We start from the raw sequence: 23,474 nt of genomic DNA on the forward strand, positions 1-23,474 counted from the left end.
GAGTTCTGAACGCCCAAGCGAGCCCGAGAGTATACGCACTCATCCAGGACACGACTACATACGAGGCCGCTATCAACCTACTGAAACAGCAGTACCGGAGCCCGGTAAATTACATGTACACCAGGCACCTCCTAAGATCCCGCCCGCAACAGCCAGGAGAGTCTGTAGCTGAATTTTTACAGGCGCTAAGAGCACTCGGCAGGAACTGTGACTTTAAAGCAGTGACGGCTGTTGAAAATACGGAAGATAATATCCGCGATGCCTTTGTGAAAGGCCTACGGTCCGACCACTCACGGCAAAGACTGCTTGAAGCTAAAGACCTCGACCTGGACAAAGCTGAAGCCCTCGCTCTCTCCCTAGAGGTGGCCCATCAGGACCAGGAGGCGTTTTCCAGGTACTGCTCGTGACCCTGGGACTCGGGCCCGACCCCTACCGCAATACCCTTCGCAGCGCCGCCCCCGGGACCTACCTCAGCGTCGGCGTCCCGGACCCGACCGGGACCGCCACCCCCGGTACCGGCTCCGACATCGGGCACCCGCGATCGGGCCGCCGGCTGCTTCTTTTGCGGCCAGGAGAAGCACCCGAGGTCGCGCTGCCCAGCCAGGAACTCTACCTGCTCAACCTGCAGGAAGAAAGGCCACTTCTCTAAGGCCTGCAGGAGCGGATCTTAAGAGGCCAGCAGTGCCTCATGCGAACTGTGGGGGCGGCCATCTTCTTTCAAGGCAACTGAGGCCAGCATCCCCACACGTGAGTCATGGGGCGGCCATCTTTGATCAAGGCAACCGACCCCAATAGTGCCTCATGTGAGTTATGGGAGCAGCCATCTTCTCCGCCATTTTGTCCTACCTCGTGGGAGACGCCATTTTACCCACCACGCCCGACTGCCACCGGGCCTCCGGACCCGACGACCGCCTCGCCCGCAGACGACAATGACTCGCTTACCTACACACTAGCCTCCGTCACTCTGGATCAAGCCCGCCCACACCACCTGTCCAAGTCGATGATGGACATCAAAGTAAACGGCCACGCCACGACCTGCCTGTTCGACAGCGGAAGCACGGAGAGCTTCATCCACCCAGACACGGTGAGCCACTACTCCCTCCCTGTCCTGCCAACGCGCAACCGAATCTCGATGGCATCGAGGTCCCACGCCACGGACATTAGCGGCTACTGTGTTGTGACCTTGTCGGTTAAGGGTACGGAGTATAAAAATTTTAAACTCCTCGTCCTCCCCCAGCTCTGCGCTGCCGTCCTACTAGGGCTGGACTTCCAATCCCACCTCCAAAGTGTAACCCTAGCATACGGTGGACCCCTCCCCCCACTCACAGTCGACAACCAGCGAATGTTAAACCGCCCACCGCGTAACACCTGCAGCCTATCCACCCTCAAGGTGCCGCCACCTTCCCTGTTCGCTAACCTCACCCCCGACTGCAAACCCGTCGCTACCAAGAGCAGGCAGTACAGCGCTGGGGACAGAGCCTTCATTAGCTCTGAGGTGCGGCGCCTCCTGAAAGAGGGCATTATCGAGGGGAGCAACAGCCCCTGGCGTGCCCAGGTCGTGGTCGTTAAGACCGGCGATAAAAATCGCCTGGTCATCGACTACAGCCAGACCATAAACAGATACACCCAGCTGGACGCATACCCCCTTCCCCGCATATCTGACATGGTCAATCAGATTGCACAATACCGCGTATTCTCGACCATCGACCTTAAGTCGGCCTACCACCAACTCCCTATCCACCCCGAGGACCGCCAGTACACCGCCTTCGAGGCGAATGGGCGCCTATACCACTTCCTTATGGTCCCCTTCGGTGTCACCAACGGGGTCTCGGTCTTCCAAAGGGAGATGGACCGGATGGTTGACCAGAACGGACTGCAGGCCACATTCCCCTATCTAGATAACGTCACCATCTGCGGCCGCGACCGGCAGGACCATGACGTGAATCTGGAGAAATTCCTCTGTACGGCCCAACGGCTGAACCTCACCTACAATAAGGAGAAATGTGTGTTTAACACCTCGCGCCTTGCCATCCTTGGCTGTGTAGTAGAGAACGGACTCATCGGCCCCGACCCCGAAAGAATGCGCCCCCTCATGGAGCTACCCCTCCCCCACTGCCCTAAGGCACTTAAGAGAACCCTGGGGCTCTTCGCCTACTATGCCCAATGGGTGCCCAATTATGCGGACAAAGCCAGACCCCTCATGAAGTCCACATCCTTCCCCCTCACGGAGGAAGCGTGCGCGGCCTTCTCCCTCATCAAGGGAGACATAGCCAAGGCCACAATGCACGCAGTGGATGAGTCCATCCCCTTCCAAGTGGAGAGCGATGCATCCGACTTCGCCCTAGCCGCTACCCTTAACCAGGAGGGGAGGCCGGTGGCCTTCTTCTCAAGGACCCTACAGGGCCCCGAGATCCGACACTCGTCGGTCGAGAAGGAAGCCCAGGCAATTGTGGAGGCGGTACGGCGCTGGAGGCATTACCTGGCAGGCAAACGATTTACCCTCCTCACCGACCAACGTTCGGTTGCTTTCATGTTTAATAACAAGCTGAGGGGCAAAATCAAGAATGACAAGATCTTGAGGTGGAGAATCGAGCTATCCACCTACGATTATGATATCTTGTACCGGCCAGGTAAGCTGAACGAACCCCCTGATGCTCTTTCACGAATTACATGCGCCAGCGTGCATATCGATAGACTTCAGACCCTCCACAACGACCTCTGCCACCCCGGGGTCACCAGACTTTACCATTTCATTAAGGCCCGCAACCTGACCTACTCCATCGAGGAGGTCAGGACCATGACCAGGAACTGCCAGACCTGCGCCGAGTGCAAACCGCACTTCTATAGGCCGGACAGAGCAAGCCTGATCAAGGCCACCCGCCCCTTCGAGCGCCTGAGCATCGACTTTAAGGGGCCTCTACCGTCATCTGACCGCAATGTGTACTTCCTCAACATCGTTGATGAGTACTCCCGTTTCCCTTTTGCCTTCCCCTGCCCAGACATGACCAGTACCACGGTCATCAAGTGCCTGAACGACCTCTTCGCCTTGTTCGGGTTCCCGAACTATATACATAGTGACCGGGGCTCCTCCTTCATGAGCGAGGAACTCCGTCAGTTCCTACTAGCGAGAGGTATTGCAGCAAGTAGGACCACCAGCTACAACCCCCGAGGGAACGGCCAGGTGGAAAGAGAGAACGCGACGGTATGGAAGGCCGTCCTCTTAGCCTTAAAGTCTAAGGGCCTCCCAACCTCCCGCTGGCAGGAAGTCCTCCCGACAGCGCTGCACTCCATCCGGTCACTACTTTGCACTGCCGTTAACGCCACCCCCCATGAACGAATGTTTGTTTTCCCCAGGAAGTCGACTACGGGAACCACTCTACCAACCTGGCTGACCTCTCCGGGGCCCGTCTTGCTGCGAAAGCACGTGAGGGCCCATAAAACGGACCCCCTGGTCGAGAGGGTGAACCTCCTGCACGCCAACCCCCAGTACGCCTACGTGGCTTTCCCAGACGGGCGGGAGGACACTGTCTCCTTACGAGACCTCGCACCCTCGGGCACTCCGGAGACACCACCTTTACCCCCCCCCACCACCCCCCCAATTCCAGCCCAGGTAGACGGCATGCCAGAACCCCACGAGCCTTCGCCGACCACGCAGACACCAGCATTAACACCGGATAATGCAGCACCGCCGCTGCGACGATCGGAGAGGCTTACGAGGCCTCCGGACAGACTGACATACCAGAACTGGTAGTACACTTCACCCCGCCGGACTCAAATCTAAACAAGGGGTGAATGTGGTAAACCACTTTTATCGTTCACTATCGTTACACTATAGTTATCACTGTTGTATTGTTATCACTGTTCTCACTGTTGTATCACTATACGAGGTCGCCTCTTGTCGCGCTGTTATACCTGGGCTGACCACCTCCGACTCCGCCCATGGCTCCGCCTACCTGCCCAGGTATAAAGGTAGTCGACTGGCTGGTATTCCTCCTTGTTGGACCCGATCACCCACGAGGGTGGGCTCTGTTATTTAGTCAATAAAAACCTTTAGTTACGTTCCTAACTCGTCGCTTTTTATTGGACGAATTGATAGGTATATCACCCGCCTACATCATCTGGCTACACACAGATTGCCACTTTGGTCCCTAATGGGCCCTACCCTTTCCCTGGTTATCCTCTTGCCCTTAATATACTTATAAAACATCTTAGGATTTTCCTTTATTTTGCTCGCCAGTGTTATTTCATGGCCCCTCCTCGCTCTCCTAATTTCTTTTTTAAGTATGCCCCTGCACTTTTTATACTCCTCTAGGGCTTCCTCCGTCTTTAGTCCTTTGTAACTACCAAAAGCCCCCCTTTTTTTCCTAATGCATTTTTGTATATCCCTTGTCATCCAAGGTTCCCTTTGCTTGTTGGTACCACCCTTGACCTTTACAGGAACATGTTGGCGTTGTACTCTCTCTATTTCCCTTCTGAAAGTCTCCCACTGTTTTGATGTGGATTTTCCTATAAGTAGCTGCTCCCAGTCCACTTTGGCCAGATCCTGCCTTATCATATTAAAATCGGCCTTCCCCCAATTTAGAACCCTTATTTCTGGGCCGTCTTTGTCTTTTTCCATGACCACCTTAAATCTCACCGAATTATGGTCACTGTCGCCAAAATGCTCTCCTACTGACACTTCCACCACTTGCCCGGCTACATTCCCTAGAATTAGGTCCAGTACCGCCCCCTCTCTTGTAGGACTTTCTACATGCTGGCTCAAAAAGCTCTCCTGGATGCACTTTAAGAATTCTGCACCCTCTAAGCCTTTCACACTCTGACTATCCCAATTAATATTGGGGAAGTTGAAATCCCCCGCTATTATTACCCTATTATTTTCGCACTTCTCTGAGATTTGCCGACATATCTGTTCCTCTATCTCCCCCTGACTGTTTGGGGGCCTATAGTACACTCCCAGCAAAGTGCTTGCCCCCTTTTTGTTTTTAAGTTCTACCCATATGGCCTCATTAGAGGAACCCGCTAATATATCATCCCTCCTTACAGCAGTAATTGACTCCTTAATTAATATTGCAACACCCCCTCCCCTTTTACACCCCCCTCTGTCTCGCCTGAAGATTCTATACTCCGGAATATTGAGCTGCCAGTCCTGACCCTCCCTCAACCATGTCTCCATGATAGCAACAATATCGTACTCCCATGTGTTCAACAACAACTTCAGTTCATCCACCTTATTTGCAAGACTCCTTGCATTAAAATAAATGCCTTCCAGCCTTGCCATATTCCCTTTTGCCTTCACATATTTGCTCTGCCTTCCCAGCTGACTTGTTTTCTCCTCCGTATTTGGCTGTAATTCACCCCCTACTATAGCTCCACTCTGTATCCCATCCCCCTGCCAAGTTAGTCCAGGAAACCATCCTGTATACACTCCAGGAATTCCTCCTCCACAGTACTGTTACTAATTTGGTTAGCCCAATCTATATGTAGATTAAAGTCACCCATGATAACTGCTGTGCCCTTATTGCACGCTTCTCTAATTTCCCTTTTAATGCCATCCCCAACCTCCGCATTACTGTTTGGATGTCTATATAGCACTCCCACTAACGTATTCTGCCCCTTGGTATTTCTCAGTTCTACCCATACAGACTCCACAACATCAGAGCTAATATCCTTCCTTACAATTTTATTAATCCCCTCTTTAAGCAGCAATGCTACCCCACCTCCTTTTCCTTTTTGCCTATCTTTCCTGAATATTGAATACCCCTGGATGCTGAGTTCCCAGCCTTGGTCACCCTGGAGCCATGTTTCCGTAATCCCAATCAAATCATATTCGTTTACCTCTATTTGCGCAGCTAATTCATCCACCTTATTACAAATGCTCCTCGCATTAAGATACAAAGCCTTCAGGCTTGTTTTTTTAACGCTCTTAGACATTTTATAATTATTATTTACTGTGGCCATGTTTGATTTAAACTGTTGCTTTCTCTGACTGCCACGTTTGTTTTTCTCCTTCCTATCTTTTGCTTTTATCCCTCTTTCCCTTTCCTCTGTCTCCCTGCTCAGGTTCCCAGCCCCCTGCCATTTTAGTTTAAACCCTCCCCTAGAGCACTAGCAAACACTCCTCCTAGGACATCAGTCCCAGCCCTGCCCAGGTGCAAACTGTCCAGTTTGTACTGGTCCCACCTCCCCCAGAACTGGTTCCAATGTCCCAGGAATTTGAATCCCTCCCCATTGCACCATTCCTCTAGCCACATATTCATCTGCAATATCCTTCTATTTCTACTCTGACTGGCACATGACACTGGTAGCAATCCTGAGATTACTACCTTTGAGGTCCTATTTTTTAATTTACCTCCTAACTCCCTATATTCAGCTTTTAGGACCTCATCCCATTTTTACCTATATCGTTGGTACCTATATGCACCACGACAACTGGCTGTTCACCCTCCCCTTCCAAAATGTTCTGCAGCCGCTCTGAGACATCCTTAACCCTTGCAGCAGGGAGGCAACACACCATCCTGGAGTCTCGTTTGCAGCCGCAGAAACGCCTATCTATTCCCCTTACAATAGAATCCCCTATTACTATAGCTCTACCCCTCTTTTTCCTCCCGTCCTGTGCAGCAGAACCACCCCTGGTGCCAGGAAGTTGGCTGCTGCTGCCTTCCCCCCCAACAGTATTCAAAGTGGTATATCTGTTTGAGAGGGGGATGTCCACAGGGGACTCCTGCACTACCTGCCTGCACCTACTACTCTGCCTGTTGGTCACCCATTCCCTTTCTGCCTGTGCTGCCTTTACCTGCGGTGTGACCAACTGATCAAGCGTGATATCCACGATGTCCTCAGCATCGCGGATGGTCCAGTATGTATCCAATCGCAGCCCCAGTGCCGCAATGCGGTCTGTCAGTAGCTGCAGCTGGATACACTTCCTGCACACTTGGTCATCAGGGACACAGGAAGTGTCCCTGAGTTCCCACATAGCGCAGGAGGAGCATTCCACAGGGCTGAGCTGTCCTGCCATGACTTACCCTTTAATTAATTCAAGATCATCTCCCTCTGATCTTCTGTCGTTTTACCCATTAACAAATTTGCCCAGTTTACTGTGGACAGTCTCTGTCTCATCCTGTTGAAGTCGGCCTTACTGAAATCTAGAATCTTAGTAGCTGTTTCGCATTTCTCCCTTTCAAACAAGGTTTGAACACGTTGAACTCGATCATGTTATGATCGCTATTGGATAAATGTTCATGCACAGTGTTGGAGGAAATTTTAAAATGGCACCGTAGTGCCTGCTGAAATACTTGACATTCATTGACATTTTGCAGACACTGGCATAACAGACAGCTGACTTGATCTGCTTACACCAAACGTGTGATGTCACTTGTACAGAACAGTAATATAATTAAGTTGTTTGCTAACGGTATAATAATATAATCAACTTGTTTTTGACAGAATGTGATTAAGGGTTGCTAAGGTATCGGATTGGCCAAAGTTAAAGGATGCTAAAGTACCAGATTGGCCAAGGAATTAATGTAATATGGTATCTTTCCTGTTATTAAATTGTATAAAAGGAGCGCGGCTGCTATTGTAAAGCTGAGAAGCTGGCGATTGCACCAAGTGGGTGTATAGCACTTCTCCCAGAGCGCTCTGTAAATAAAAGTGTACTCGCACATTCCAGCAAGGTCCGCATTAGTCTGAGTTTATTGCTCTATAAGTCGAAGTTGGGTATACGTCGACCCTATATATCACTGGGTCCGTTCAGGCTCCAATTCGGCGGTAACACACAGTTAGGCTGTTAACTAAATCTGGCTCATTACTCATTACTAAATCTAATATGGCTTGCCCCCTTGTTGCTTCCAGGACATATTGTTGTAGAAAACTATCCTGGACACACTCAAGAAATTCACTACCTTTCTGACAGGTCTGCATGTCCCAATCTATATGAAAGTTAAAATCCCCCATTAAAACCACTCTGCCTTTGCTACAGGCTGGTCTAATCTCTGCATTTATACAATCTAATACTTCACAGCTGCTACCGGGGGGCCTATACACAACTCCCACTACAGTCTTAAATCCTTTCCTATATCTTAATTCTACCCATAAAGTCTCCACTGTCTGCTTACCTCTCATTATATCCTCACTTATCATTGAAATGATTTCATCATTAATCACTAAGGCTACTCCTCCCCTCTACCATTTTTCCTATCCTTCCTGCAGACCTTATAACCCAGTATATTTAGTTCCCAGTCCTGACCATCTTGCAGCCATGTCTCAGTTAGGGCTACCAGTTATGGCTCAGTTAGTAGCACCCCCACCTCTGAGTCTGAACAGTTGTGAGTTCAAGTCCCACTCCAAAGACTTGAGCACAAAAATCTAGGCTGACTCCAGTGCAGCACTGAGTTAGTGCTGCACTGTTGGAGGTGCTGGCTTTCAGATGAGACATTAAACTGAGGCCTCAGGTGGACGTAAAAGATCCCATGGCACTATTTCAAAGAAAAGCAAGGGAGTTATCCCTGGTCAATATTTATCCCTCAATCAACATCACTGAAACAGATTATCTGGTCATTATCACATTGCTGTTTGTGGGAGCTTGCTGTGCGCAAATTGGCTTCTGCGTTTCCTACATTACAACAGTGACTACACTTCAAAAGTACTTTATTGGCTGTAAAGTGCTTTGGGACATCCAGTGGTCGTAAAAGGCACGATATAAATCCAAGTCTTTCTTTCCATGTTATACCCTCCAATTTGAATTTGTGTCTGCAGTTCATTCAATTTATTTCTTATACTCCGTGAGTTTGCATAAAAAATCCTTTTTTGGGCCATACACCCTAGGTTGTCCTTCAGCTCTAATGTCTCACTTACATGTTTCTTATTTTTCTCTCCTGGTTTAATCACTTTACATCTTTTAGTTTTCCCTTTACCTGTAGTGCCTAAAGCACAATTTCTGACTGTTACACTACTCTCTTCCCTTTCGTTTGTTTTTGAACTATTATTTGCCCTATAATTTCCACCTGAGCCCTCCCCACCATTTACTAGTTTAAAATCCTTGTGACTGCCCTATTTATCCTTTCCGCTATGACCCTGATCCCAGACTGATTCAGGTGGAGCCCTTCCCAATGGTAAAGTTCCTTCCTGTCCCAATACTGGTGCCAGTGCCCCATGAAATGGAACCCTTCTTTCCCCCTTTAGCAACATGTTCACCTCCCTAATCAGCTTATCCCTACACCAATTTGCACGTGGTCCAGGTAATAAGCCAGAGATTATAACCCTTGAGGACCTGTTCTTTAATTTAGCACCTTGTTCCTGGTACTCCCCAAACAGGACCTCTTGCCTGCTCTTCCCTATGTTGTTGGTTCCAACATGGACCACAACGACTGGATCCTTCCCCTCCCTCTCCAATATCCTTTCAAGCTGATTCGAGGTGTCCCTCACCCTGGCACTAGGTAGGCAATATATCATGTGGGACTCTCAATCTTGCTTACAAAGGATGCTATCTGTCCCCCTAATTATAGAATCCCCTACAACTACCACGTCATGCTTCCTCTCCTCCTCCTCCTCCTCATCTCTTTGGACAGCCTCCTGCTCCAAGGTGCCATGATCCGCATTCTGGCTGTCCTTTCAACAGTTTTTTATCCTTATCTTCACAGGTAGCAAGTACATTGTACCTGTTGGATAGGATCAGTTTCTGTGGATCCTCATTCTCTTTCTCACCTGGGTTCCCCTTACTCTGCACACTATCGATCTCACCAATCCTGTTCTGAACCTGTACCTTTCTATGAGGTGTGACCGAGGTCTGGAGCAAACTGAGCAGATGTGTCGGAAGCACAGGGCCATAATGACTATGACCCCAGATCAATGCTGCAATTTCCCATTCCCCCTCTAAACTGGTGTCAGTTTCACCTCTGAGCCAGAAGGTTGTGGGTTCAAGTCCCACTCCAGAGACTTTGAGCATAAATTCTAGGCTGATAATAGTGATAATAAAACAATTGATTAAGCATTGCCGAAAGATGGATAGTTACATTACTTATTTTTAATGTACACAAAAAATGTTCAGATACTTTAGATGTACAATTCTAAATCAGTATTATGCAATTCTTGCTTCGAAAAACTTTCATATGAAATAACTAAAAGCCCATTTAATAATTAATCTTACAGGACACAATACACTTGATTGCTGGTTTTAAAGGAGTAATTATGTAAGGCTTGAAGGTTTGAAATTCTTTTAATAAAACAAGAGAAATTGAGTCACTGAACAGGGAACTCTGCAAATTTTACTATTGCATTTTTTGGACAAATTTAAAAGATGCAACTTTCACAGGCAAACTTTTCTGTGATATTTCGCTTAGAACAGCTCCAAAACGGCACTTTAAAGGTGATTAACTACATTTAAGCTGTATTAATGGTATTTGTGAGATGAAAACTACACAAGGAAGTTGGTCAATCGTGGGTCCCACCATAGTGTTGCTAATAATAGTGCTTCTGAACAATTTTAAACATGAGAATTCGAACTATTATGAAAATGAGCAAGGTTTATACACGTATTGGTAAACTGAATATCCACAGGCTGACTCTTGTGTATTACACTATTGTGTTTTTCCTGAATATGATACTACCCTTAAATGTAGAATGCAATTTAGAGACTAGTGTGCACTTGAACCCAGATACTTACATTTACTGTGTGTAGGAAATGAGCAGTCTCATTTAAGAGGCGCTAGTGATTGAGATATATCTAGACCTTTTGTCTTTTTTTTGTCCTGCACTAGGGGTAGTTGATGAAACGGGATTGTTTTAATGGGACCTTTTTTTATTCATTCTTGGGATGTGGGTGTCACTGGCAAGGCCAGCATTTATTGCCCATCCCCGATTGCCCTCGAGAAGGTGGTGGTGCGCCACCTAGCTGTGAGCTAAACAGAATCTGTTCACGGCTTTAAAAAATACAAATAAATACATTGTAGGACTCCCTATTTGAGCTTTCTGGGTTCTCTTGTATAATTTGATTCATTTGCTTCATTATTGTTCGTGAGCGACCAAAAGGTGCAGTTATTCGGACAAATCGACACTAAGTATACCCAGACCTCCTGTTACATCATGAGGGCTGGAGTTCCCCATAACGTGAGAAACTCCCAGTGCTGAAATCCTCGCGGATACTACATTATTCTCATTATAGTGTAACCAATTAGAACGCTTTGATACGATCTACAGAACGCTGTTAAACTGTCCAGAAACAAACGTTGATGGAATCCTTTCATATGCTACCCATGCCATATCGTATGGACAAAATCTTACATGTTATAAAATGTAATGGAATCAAAGCTGTGAACTGAACACTGTAGACTCTATGTAAGGGGAGGCACTATATACTTATATGGAATAACAACAGAAAACGCTGGAAAAACTCAGCAGGCCAGGCAGCATCCGTGGAGAGAGAAACAGAGTTAACGTTTCAGGTGGAAGACCTTTCCTCACACCTGAAACGTTAACTCTGTTTCTCTCTCCACGGATGCTGCCTGGCCTGCTGAGTTTTTCCAGCATTTTCTGTTGTTATTTCAGATTTATAGCATCTGCAGTATTTTGCTATTATATACTTAACTAGCTGGAGTGCCCGGCGGTGCCGAGGGGTCTTTTGAGGGCATGTTGTTGTTGGAAGAGAGAGAGCGAGCGACTGGGGGGGCAGAGAGCGACTGGGGGGGGGAGAGAGAGAGCGACTGGGGGGGGGGGAAGAGAGAGAGCGACTGGGGGGGGGAAGAGAGAGAGCGACTGGGGGGGGGAAGAGAGAGAGCGACTGGGGGGGGGGAAGAGAGAGAGCGACTGGGGGGGAAGAGAGAGAGCGACTGGGGGGGAAGAGAGAGAGCGACTGGGGGGGAGAGAGAGCGCGAATGGGGGGGAGAGAGAGCGCGAATGGGGGGGGAGAGAGAGCGCGAATGGGGGGGGGGAGAGAGAGCGCGAATGGGGGGGAAGAGGGAGAGCGACTGGGGGGGGGAAAGAGAGAGCGCGAATGGGGGGGGAAGAGAGAGAGCGACTGGGGGGGGAAGAGAGAGAGCGACTGGGGGGGAAGAGAGAGAGCGACTGGGGGGGGGGGGAGAGAGAGCGCGAATGGGGGGGAGAGAGAGCTGCGAATGGGGGGGGAAGAGAGAGAGCGACTGGGGGGGGGAAGAGAGAGCGCGAATGGGGGGGAAGAGAGAGAGAGCGACTGGGGGGGAAGAGAGAGAGCGACTGGGGGGGGGAAGAGAGAGAGCGACTGGGGGGGGAAGAGAGAGCGCGACGGGGGGGGAAGAGAGAGCGCGACGGGGGGGAAGGTGGCCCGATGGACCCCTGCGAAGGAAGGAAGAAGGTAAGCTCTCCCTCCCTGTCCCACCCCCTCACTCTTTCCCTCCCTGTCCCACCCCTTCACTCTTTCCCTCCCTCACCCTCTCTCTCCCTCGTCTCTCCCTGCTTTACTCTCCCTCCCTCCCTCCCCCCACCCCTCTCCGCTCCCCCTCCCCCCCACCCTCTCACTTCCCCGCTCCCCTCCCCCACCTCCGCTCCCCTCCCCCCACCCTCTCTCTCCCCTCCCCCCACCCTCTCTCCTCCCCCTCCACCCACCCTCTCTCGCCCTCCCCCACCCTCTCTCTCTCTCCTCCCCCCCACCCTCTCCTCTCCTCCACCCCACCCTCTCTCTCCCCTCCCCCCACCCTCCCTCCTCCCCTCCCCCACCCTCTCTCTCCCCTCCCCCCCACCCTCCCTCTCTCTCTCCCCTCCCCCACCCCTCTCTCTCTCCCCTCCCCCCCACCCTCTCTCTCTCCCCTCCCCCCACCCTCTCTCTCTCCCCTCCCCCACCCTCTCTCTCCCCTCCCCCACCCTCTCTCTCTCCCCTCCCCCACCCTCTCTCTCTCCCCCCCCCACCCTCTCTCTCTCCCCTCCCCCCACCCTCTCTCTCTCCCTCCCCCCACCCTCTCTCTCTCCCCTCCCCCCACTCGCTCTTCCCCCCACCCTCTCTCTCCTCCCCCCACCCTCTCTCTCTCCCTTCCCCCCACCCTCTCTCCCCTCCCCCACCCTCTCTCTCTCCCCTCCCCCACCCTCTCTCTCCCCTCCCCCCACCCCCTCCCCCCACCCTCTCTCTCCCCCTCCCCCCACCCTCTCTCTCCCCCCACCCTCTCTCTCTCCCCTCCCCCCACCCTCTCCCCTCTCTCTCCCCTCCCCCCACCCTCTCTCTCTCCCCTCCCCCCACCCTCACTCTCTCCCCTCCCCCCATCCTCACTCTCTCCCCTCCCCCCACCCTCTCTCTCCCCCCACTCTCTCTCTCCCCTCCCCCCACCCTCTCTCTCTCTCCCCTCCCCCCACCCTCTCTCTCTCTCCCCTCCCCCCACCCTCTCTCTCCCCTCCCCCCCACCCTCTCTCTCTCTCCCCTCCCCCCACTCTCTCTCTCTCTCCCCTCCCCCCACTCTCTCTCTCTCTCCCCTCCCCCCACTCTCTCTCTCTCCCCTCCCCCCCACTCTCTCTCTCCCCTCCCCCACGCTCTCTCCCCTCCTCCACCCTCTCTCTCCCCCTCCCCCACCCTCTCTCCCCTCCCCCACCCTCTCTCCCCTCCCCCACCCCTCTCTCTCTCTCCCCCACCCTCTCTCTCTCTCCCCTCCCCCCACCCTCTCTCTCTCTCTCCCCTCACCCTCTCTCTCTCTCTCCTCCTCCCTCTCACCACCTCCCTACCCCCTCCTCCTCCCTACCCCCTTCCTCCCTCTCCCCCTCCTCCCCCCTCTCTCTCCCCCTCCTCCCCCTCTCTCTGCCCCCTCTTCCTCTCCCCTGCCCGAGCCCTCATCCCCCGCTCCAATCCCTCTTTCCGCCCCGGGGCCCGGGCCTCGGCACCTGGATGAACGTGTTCCCTTGGACGCTTTTGGTGGCCTCGGCCGTCACCCTGATGCCGTTGGCCGAGGCGAACACCCACAAAGACATGGCCCAGCCGAGTCCAGCGCCCCGGTCAGCTCGAGGTCCGCAGCCGCTGTTCGGCCGCAGGCCACAAAGCACCCGAGCCCAGCGCCGGCAATGGCTCCACGGAGCTCCGTGCCGCCCCACGCACTGACATGGCCCCGCCCTCCCGAGCTGGCTTGAAGAGTGCCGATTGCGGCTGTGAGAGACGGCCAGCGGGCCCGGTCGCCGGGGTAACCCTTCCCGCTCTCCAAGCCCCGCCCGAGATCAGCACTCCCGAGAGCCCCGCCCAAGCCGAGCGGGGAACAGAGAGAGACGCCGCGTCTCAGCTGCTCCTGCTGCGCGCGCACCCTTTACTAAGGTAGCGGCGCTCGGCTGAGGCCCGCCCCTCCAGCCTTCACAAAGATGGTGGCGATCGGGGGCCGCTTGTTGACTGGGGCCGGGAGGTGCCTAGCTCGGGCGTGGGTGCGGAGGAGAGGCCGAGGCTTCGAGGCCTATCTGGAAAAACGGGGAAAGGTAGGAAAATTAATGAGATTAGATAAAAGATTGAGAAAGTGTGGTAAACCACTGTTATAGTTATCACTGTATATTGTTCTCACTGTTCTCACTGTCACATCACTACACGAGGTCGCCTCTTGTCGCACTGTTATACCTGGGCTGACCACCTCCGACTCCGCCCATTACCTGCCCAGGTATAAAGGTAGCTGACTGGCTAGTATTCCTCCCTGTTGGATCGGATCACCCACGAGGGTGGGCTCTGTTATTTAGCCAATAAAAACCTTCAGTTACGTTCTTAACTCGTCGCCTTTTATTGGACTAATTGATAGGCATATCAATTTTATTGGCTAAATTTTAAAGATGTCTGATAATGAACAGCAACAGCAAGGAGCTCACCCAGCAGCACAGCAACAGCAGCCTCCAGACAACGGGCCACACCAGCCGGCTTGGCTGCAAGCCTTGAAACCACCATACCTGGATCTAAACCCACAGGCACCAAACTCAGCCAACGACTTCAAACACTGGCTGGACTGCTTCGAATCGTACCTGGAGGAAGCCGTCGTCCCTCAGAGATCCAAACTAAGAGTCCTGAAAGCCCAAGCGAGCCCGAGAGTATATACACTCATCCAGGACATGACTACGTACGACGACGCCATCAACCTACTGAAACAGCAGTACCGGAGCCCGGTAAACTACATGTACACTAGGCATCTCTTAAGATCTCGCCAGCAACAGCCAGGAGAATCGATAGCTGAATTTTCACGAGCGCTGAGACAACTCGGCAGGAACTGTGACTTTAAAGCGGTGACGGCTACTGCGAACATGGAAGACAATGTCCGCGACGCCTTGGTGAGAGGCCTACGTTCCGACTACACACGGCAAAGACTGCTTGAAGCTAAGGACATAGACCTGGACAAGGCCGAAGCCCTCGCCCTCACCCTAGAGGCCACCCAGCAAGACCAGGAAGCGTTTGCCAGGTACTATTCGCGACCCTGGGACTCGGGCCCGACCCCCACCCCACCACCCTTCACAGCGCTGCCCCCGGGACCTACCTCAGCGTCTGCATCACGGATCCGACCGGGCCCGCTAGCCCCGGTACCGGCCCCGACATCAGGCAACCCCGATCGGGCCGCTGGCTGCTTCTTTTGCGGCCAGGAGAAGCATCCGAGGTCGCGCTGCCCAGCCAAAAACTCGACCTGCAAAACCTGCCTCAAGAAAGGCCACTTCTCCAAGGCCTGCAGAAGCAAATCCTCAGAAGCCAGCAGTGCCTCATGCGAACCCTGGGGGCGGCCATCTTTGTGCGGGGCAGCCGAAGCCTGCAGAGCCTCATGGGAAAACCAGGGGCGGCCATCTTTGTGCGGGGCAGCCGAAGCCTGCAGAGCCTCATGGGAAAACCAGGGGCGGCCATCTTTGTGCGGGGCAGCCGAAGCCTGCAGAGCCTCATGGGAACAGCAGGGGCGGCCATCTTTGTGCGGGGCAAACGATTTAAACAGAGCCTCATGTGAACTACGGGGGCCGCCATCTTCGCCGCCATCTTGTCATGACAACGACGCGCTCATCTACACCCTAGCTTCCGTGACCCTGGATCAAGCCCGCCCGCACCACCTGGCCAGCTCAATGATGGACATCAAAGTCAACGGCCACGCCACGACCTGCCTGTTCGACAGCGGAAGCACGGAGAGCTTCATCCACCCAGACACGGTGAGCCACTACTCCCTCCCCGCCACAGACATCAGCGGCTACTGTGTCGTGACATTGTCGGTTAAAGGGACAGAGTATAAAAATTTTAAACTCCTCGTACTCCCCCAGCTGTGCGCTGCCGTCATACTAGGGCTGGACTTCCAATCCCACCTCCAAAGTGTAACCCTAGCATACGGTGGACCCCTCCCCCCACTCACAGTCGACAACCAGCGAAAGTTAAACCGCCCACCGCGTAACACCTGCAGCCTATCCACCCTCAAGGTACCGCCACCTTCCCTGTTCGCTAACCTCACCCCCGACTGCAAACCTGTCGCTACTAAGAGCAGGCGGTACAGCGCTGGGGACAGAGCCTTCATTAGCTCTGAGGTGCAGCGACTCCTGAAAGAGGGCATTATTGAGGGGAGCAGCAGCCCCTGGCGTGCCCAGGTGGTGGTAGTCAAGACCGGCGACAAAAATCGCCTGGTTATCGACTACAGCCAGACCATAAACAGATACACCCAGCTGGACGCATACCCCCTCCCCCGCATATCGGACATGGTCAATGAGATTGCACAATACCGCGTATTCTCGACCATCGACCTCAAGTCGGCCTACCACCAACTCCCCATCAGCCCGGAGGACAGCCAGTACACCGCCTTCGAGGCGAATGGCCGCCTCTACCAATTCCTTAGGGTCCCCTTTGGTGTCACCAACGGGGTCTCGGTTTTCCAACGGGAGATGGACCGGATGGTTGACCAGAACGGACTACAGGCCACTTTCCCCTATCTCGATAACGTCACCATCTGCGGCCGCAACCGGCAGGACCATGACGTGAATCTGGAGAAATTCCTCCGTACGGCCCAATGGCTGAACCTCACCTACAATAAGGAGAAATGCGTGTTTAACACAGCGCGCCTTGCCATCCTTGGCTGTGTAGTAGAGAACGGAGTCATCGGCCCCGACCCCGAAAGAATGCGCCCCCTCATGGAGCTACCCCTCCCCCACTGTCCAAAAGCACTTAGGAGAACCCTGGGGCTTTTCGCCTACTATGCCCAATGGGTACCCAATTATGCGGACAAAGCCAGACCCCTCCTGAAAACCACATCCTTCCCCCTCACGGAAGAGGCGTGCGCGGCCTTCTCCCTCATTAAGGGAGACATAGCCAAGGCCACAATGCACGCAGTGGATGAGTCAATCCCCTTCCAAGTGGAGAGCGATGCATCCGACTTCGCCCTAGCCGCTACCCTTAACCAGGAGGGTAGGCCGGTAGCCTTCTTCTCAAGGACCCTACAGGGCCCCGAGACCCGACACTCGTCGGTCGAGAAGGAAGCCCAGGCAATTGTGGAGGCAGTACGGCGCTGGAGGCACTACTTGGCAGGCAAACGATTTACCCTCCTCACCGACCAACGCTCGGTTGCCTTCATGTTTAATAACAAGCTGAGGGGCAAGATCAAGAACGACAAAATCTTGAGGTGGAGAATCGAGCTTTCCACCTATGATTATGAGATCTTGTACCGGCCCGGTAAACTGAACGACCCCCCTGATGCTCTTTCACGCATTACATGCGCCAGCGCGCAAAGTGATAGACTTCAGACCCTCCACAATGACCTCTGCCACCCCGGAGTCACCAGACTCTACCATTTCATTAAGGCCCGCAACCTGCCATACTCCATCGAGGAGGTCAGGACCATGACCAGGAACTGCCAGATCTGTGCTGAGTGCAAACCGCACTTCTATAAGCCGGACAGAGCAAGCCTGATCAAGGCCACCCGCCCCTTCGAGCGTCTGAGCATCGACTTCAAGGGGCCCCTACCGTCATCCGACCGTAATGTGTACTTCCTCAACATCGTTGATGAGTACTCCCGTTTCCCCTTTGCCTTCCCCTGCCCAGACATGACCAGTAACACGGTCATTAAATGCCTGAACAAACTCTTCGCCTTGTTCGGGTTCCCGAACTATATACATAGTGACCGGGGCGCCTCCTTCATGAGCGAGGAACTCCGTCAGTTCCTATTGGAGAGGGGTATTGCAGCAAGCAGGACCACCAGCTACAACCCCCGAGGGAACGGCCAGGTGGAAAGAGAGAACGCGACGGTATGGAAGGCCACCCTCTTAGCCTTAAAGTCTAAGGGCCTCCCAACCTCCCGCTGGCAAGAGGTCCTCCCGATTGCGCTGCACTCCATCCGGTCACTACTTTGCACTGCCATTAACACCACCCCCCATGCTCGAATGTTTGTCTTCCCCAGGAAGTCGACTACGGGAACCACCCTACCAACCTGGCTGACCTCTCCGGGACCCGTCTTGCTGCGAAAGCACGTGAGGGCCCATAAAACGGACCCCCTGGTCGAGAAGGTGAACCTCCTGCACGCCAACCCCCAGTACGCCTATGTGGCTTACCCAGACGGACGGGAGGACACTGTCTCCTTACGAGACCTCGCACCCTCACCCCCCCCTCCCAACCCCCCGAGTCCAGCCGAGGTAGACGGCATGCCGGAACCCCACGAGCCTTTGCCGACTACGCAGACACCAGCTTTAACACCGGATAATGTAACACCGCCGCTGCGACGATCGGAGAGGCTAACGAAGCCTCCGGACAGACTGACATACCAGAGCTGGTAATACACTTCACCCCGCCGGACTCTAATCTAAACAAGGGGTGAATGTGGTAAACCACTGTTATAGTTATCACTGTATATTGTTCTCACTGTTCTCACTGTCACATCACTACACGAGGTCGCCTCTTGTCGCACTGTTATACCTGGGCTGACCACCTCCGACTCCGCCCATTACCTGCCCAGGTATAAAGGTAGCTGACTGGCTAGTATTCCTCCCTGTTGGATCGGATCACCCACGAGGGTGGGCTCTGTTATTTAGCCAATAAAAACCTTCAGTTACGTTCTTAACTCGTCGCCTTTTATTGGACTAATTGATAGGCATATCAGAAAGTAATTAACTTTTTAAAAAAACATGTGTTTTAAAAGCAACGTTTTTTTGAAAGACACAGAAAGCGGGAAAAAGAAAGAAGTTTGGAATCAAGATGGCGGCGACTCACCTCGGTTCAGAACGATAAGGCCCGCCCACACACGCACCGATTGGTCGACCATCAGGTCACCAAAGCGTAGGATTGGTCAATCGTCCCGTCACTCGATCGTAGGAGGGCCCGGCCGCACGCGCCAGGAACCCGGCGTACGATTGGTCGACCTCGAGGTCACTCTGTCGCTAATGAGCGGATAATGAGATGCTAATGAGTGGAATTTTGAACGTTTTTCGGATACCGCGGGCGCGACTTTTGTCCGGCCGAAACGTAAATACGCTTACCACCGTTTCGGAAAGGTAAGCTTTCTTTCGACGTAACGCACGCATAGGTACGCTCTATAACTTTCGAGCGCATAGCCAGACAGACGCACACGTGAGGACAGACAGAAGGACAGACAGATAGACAGACAGAACGATCCGTTTTATATTTCTAGATTAATATGGTCCTGAGTTCTCCAGTGTAGCCAGCACTCCCAATCCGAGGGCCAATGATATCGACGGTGACTTTTCAGAGCTTTTCAGGTTTGCATTACAAAAATCTTGTCATGTTCTTCAGTTCTGAAACTGATATTGTGCCCCAAAGCAAACAAAATCAATGGCAGAACTTACAAAAGCATGGCGCTTTTGTTGGGAGTATAAACTCTTCAGTTTCTAATTCGTTCCACGTAGACTGGCACCACTACATGGTTCAGACACGTAGCGGCAAATTGGATACCGGCAAACTGACTGTGAAGTTCCTGACTTGTAAGTTTGCTAGAAGTTGGAAGCGAGAGCAAAGTCATATTGGTTTACCGAGTCTGTTCTTAAATCGGAGTTTCGTTTTCTATTTGAATCTGAACTTCGTAAAAAAAGACGGGCGGAGGAGCGGACTTGTCACTGGAGGTATCAGGATTTAACTGTTGCTTGGACACTGCAACTTGAATTTAGATACATCCAAAGTTCATGGTATTATCTTTTTAAAGTTGTGTTGTTTTCCATCCTTAAAAGCCGATACTTCCGTGTTATATTCCCTTTTTCTCGGCCTGGCGGCAGTTTCTGTTCGCCTAATGCAACCTCGCTTTCCAATGCAATACTCGATCTATTGTAAAGGTCTTTGAATGAACCTTTGAAATATGTAAATCTAAATAAAGATGCATGGCTCTCTTCAAAATTCAAATTTAATGGCTGGAGATAATTGATGTGGGAGGAATGTTCAGTTTATTTTGAAATCACATTACCGGGGACGAGGTCAACACCTGGAACCTCCCTCCCTTTAGACAAGAGGAAATGGTCAGTCTCCTGGGAATGTATATGTATGAGAGTATTTTTAAGAGTCCCAGTTAAATTAAGAAAGTTTAATTATGTAATGGAACGCAATTCAATATTTAAAAAATAAAGATTTATATCTTTAAAAGTTGACCTTTGGCACATACAAATTTGCTGTTAACATGACAACGGGTCAATGAAACCTGTCACCCGAGTTTTTAATATATTTATCTTTGTTTTTCACTCACCTGTTAGTCTTTTGCGTCTCTTTCTTGTCCATGACTGTTGGCACACAGTTTACCAGCTCGGTCCAGTCTGCATGCAAACCGCAGCTCCAGCCTGTAGAAAACCTGGAGAAAAGCCAAGTCTCTTTCTTGCCCGGTCGGTGGCAGGTGCATTTCTTCTGGCCCGGTTTACAATCACAAGGCTGCTCCAATTGGATATTTCTCACCAAATGCCTCCCGAATGTGGTGCCTCCTGTTTTCTGGATGTGCAGGAACACGATCACGTCTTCCCCTTTGATATTAAAATCCACGAACCTTTTTAGGTCTCCCTCAGTGAAGTTGAATTTGGCCACAAACTTGGCTGGGTTGTCATCTTCAACCTTGTAATAATCCAGCTGTGACAGCATTAAACTAGGCGGGTTGTCCCCCTTCAGCTTCTGCGCTTCTCTCCCTCGAATTTGGCAAGAGCTGATACCTGGGCAAATATACTGAGAGATGATCATAACAAACAGGACAGCTAAAGCAAGGGCCAGGAGCAGCTTATTGGATTTATTATCCATGTTCCCAGGAAGCGTGTTCTTTAGTCATACATTAACATCAATACTCATACCAACGGAATTTTTCACAGAAGAAAATATTTGTTGGCGGCTGTTTGCGTCTCCCCTGCTTTCCAGCATCTTCGCATTCAGGTGATGTTGCTGCGATGACATTCCTCGGTAGCTCGGCACCTGCTGAAGTAAATTAGTCCATATTATAATAATAAAAAATCTTCCGGTTTCAATTTGCAACAATGTAACAGTGGCAGCAATTACTGAAATGCTCGTAAATAATAAAGACAGTCATCGTTACTGGACCACCCCTTCTTGCAGCAACAGCATCAGCCCGGCCAGGAGAAATACTCAACATTTACCAGATGGAGCGACAAAGAGGAAGGGTTGCAGCTGCAGCGCGCTAGCGAATCAGCGTCAACTTTCAAGGAGCGAGGCATCAAACGCAGCCAATTGTCTTCAAAGACTGAGCTCCTAATTTCATCTCTAGCCAATCGGAATCCGAGAACCATGTCAATTCAGGAAGAATGTTGAAGACGTCAACTAATCACAGTAGCAGGGCTGGTGGTATTACAGCCAATCGGAGGAGATGGCAAGCACCTTGCGGCCGGGCGCCTGGCGCATGGACAATGAATGGAATACAGCTGGCACGCAGTCGCGGTTGGCATCAAAAGGTATTTATGTACTTAAAGAATGAACAGAATATATTGCAAAACGTAACGGATTAATTGCAAATGTGTTGTCTGTCAGACAATCCATAGACCTTGCAAAGTAACGTACAGACGTAAATAAACAATCATTATAAAGTTAGAAGAATGTAAATGCTTGTACCTCCGATTTTTGTAAGTTTGTACTTAGATTCAACTCAAATCAGGAAAGTGAATCTACAGTTGTAATGTATTGTCACATGGTTTGGTATGAGCATGCTCACTTCACTCTGGCCTAACGCAAGTCTTCTTCTTAGGCAGTCCCTTGGGACCGAGGATGACTTGCTTCCACATTAAAAATGAGTTTGCAGGTGACTGATGAGTCCAATGTGGGACCTACAGTCTCTGTCACAGGTGGGGCAGACGATGGTTGAAGGGGCGGGTGGGTGGGGTGCTTGGGTTGACGTGCGCTCCTTGCGCTGCCTGCGCTTGGCTTATGCTTGCTCCCGGTGAAGAGACTCGAGGTGTTCGACGCCTTCCCGGATGCTTCTCCTCCACTTTGTGCGGTCTTGGGCCAGGAATTCCCAGGTGTCGGTGGGGATGTTACACTTTTTCAAGGAGGCTTTGAGGGTGTCCTTGAAGCGTTTCCTCTGCCCACTTGGGGCTCTCTTGCCGAGCCGGAGCTCTGAGTAGCGTGCTTGTTTTGGGAGTCTCGTATTGGGCATGCGGACAATGTGACCCGTCCATCGGAGCTGATCGAAGCTTTGACCACGCTCAATGCTGGGGATGTTGGCCTGAGCAAGAACACTGATGTTGGTGCGCCTATCCTGCCAATGGATTTGCAGGATCCTGCGGAGGCAGCATTGGTGGTACCTCTCCAGTGCTTTGAAGTGCCTGCTGTACATGGTCCATGTCTCTGAGGCATACAGCAGGGCGGGTATCACTGCTGCTCTGTAGACCATGAGCTTAGTGCCGGGTTTGAGGTCCTGGTCTTCAAACACTCTCTTCCTCAGGCGACCGAAGGCTGCACTGGCACACTGAAGGCAGTGTTGGACTTCGTCGTCAACGTCTGCCCTTGTTGACAGTAGGCTCCCAAAGGATGGAAAGTGGTCCACGTTGTCCAAGGCCTTGTAGTGGATTTTGATAATTTGGGGGCAGTACTGTGTGGCAGGGGCAGGTTGGTAGAGGACCTTTGTCTTACGGATGTTTAGTGTAAGGCCCATGCTCTCGTACACTTCGGTGAAGGTGTTGACGATGGTTTGGAGTTCGACCTCCGAGTGAGCACGGACACAAGCATCGTCTGCATACTGTAATTCGATGACAGAGGATGGGACAACCTTGGATCTGGACTGGAGGCGACGGAGGTTGAACAGTTTCCCGTTTATTCTGTAAATTATCTCCACTCCAGCGGGGAGCTTACTGAGGGTGAGATGGAGCATTGCAGCAAGGAAGATGGAGAAAAGCGTTGGTGCAATGACACAGCCTTGCTTGACCCCTGTTCATACGTGAATTGGGCCTGTGGTGGAACCGTTGGTCAGGATCATGGCTTGCATGTCGTTGTGAAGCAGGCAGAGGATGGTGACAAACTTTTGAGGGCAGCCAATTTTGAAGAGGACACTCCATAATCCCTCATGGTTGACAGTGTCGAAGGCCTTTGTGAGATCAAAGAAGGCCATGTACAGCAGTTGGTGCTGTTCCCTGCATTT

General features: G+C 51.8%; 1 pseudogene; it reads right to left on the bottom strand.

Annotated features, from left to right (window-relative positions):
• Nucleotides 1-19,748: 19,748 nt before the first annotated feature.
• On the bottom strand, nt 19,749-21,133 carry LOC147111532 (heparan-sulfate 6-O-sulfotransferase 2 pseudogene; annotated as a pseudogene).
• Between the last annotated feature and the right edge of the window lie 2,341 nt (nt 21,134-23,474).

The sequence above is a fragment of the Somniosus microcephalus genome, chromosome 10, assembly GCF_052327205.1.
Source record: "Somniosus microcephalus isolate GS21.2 chromosome 10, FLI_Smic_1.0, whole genome shotgun sequence".
Lineage (NCBI taxonomy): Eukaryota > Metazoa > Chordata > Chondrichthyes > Squaliformes > Somniosidae > Somniosus > Somniosus microcephalus.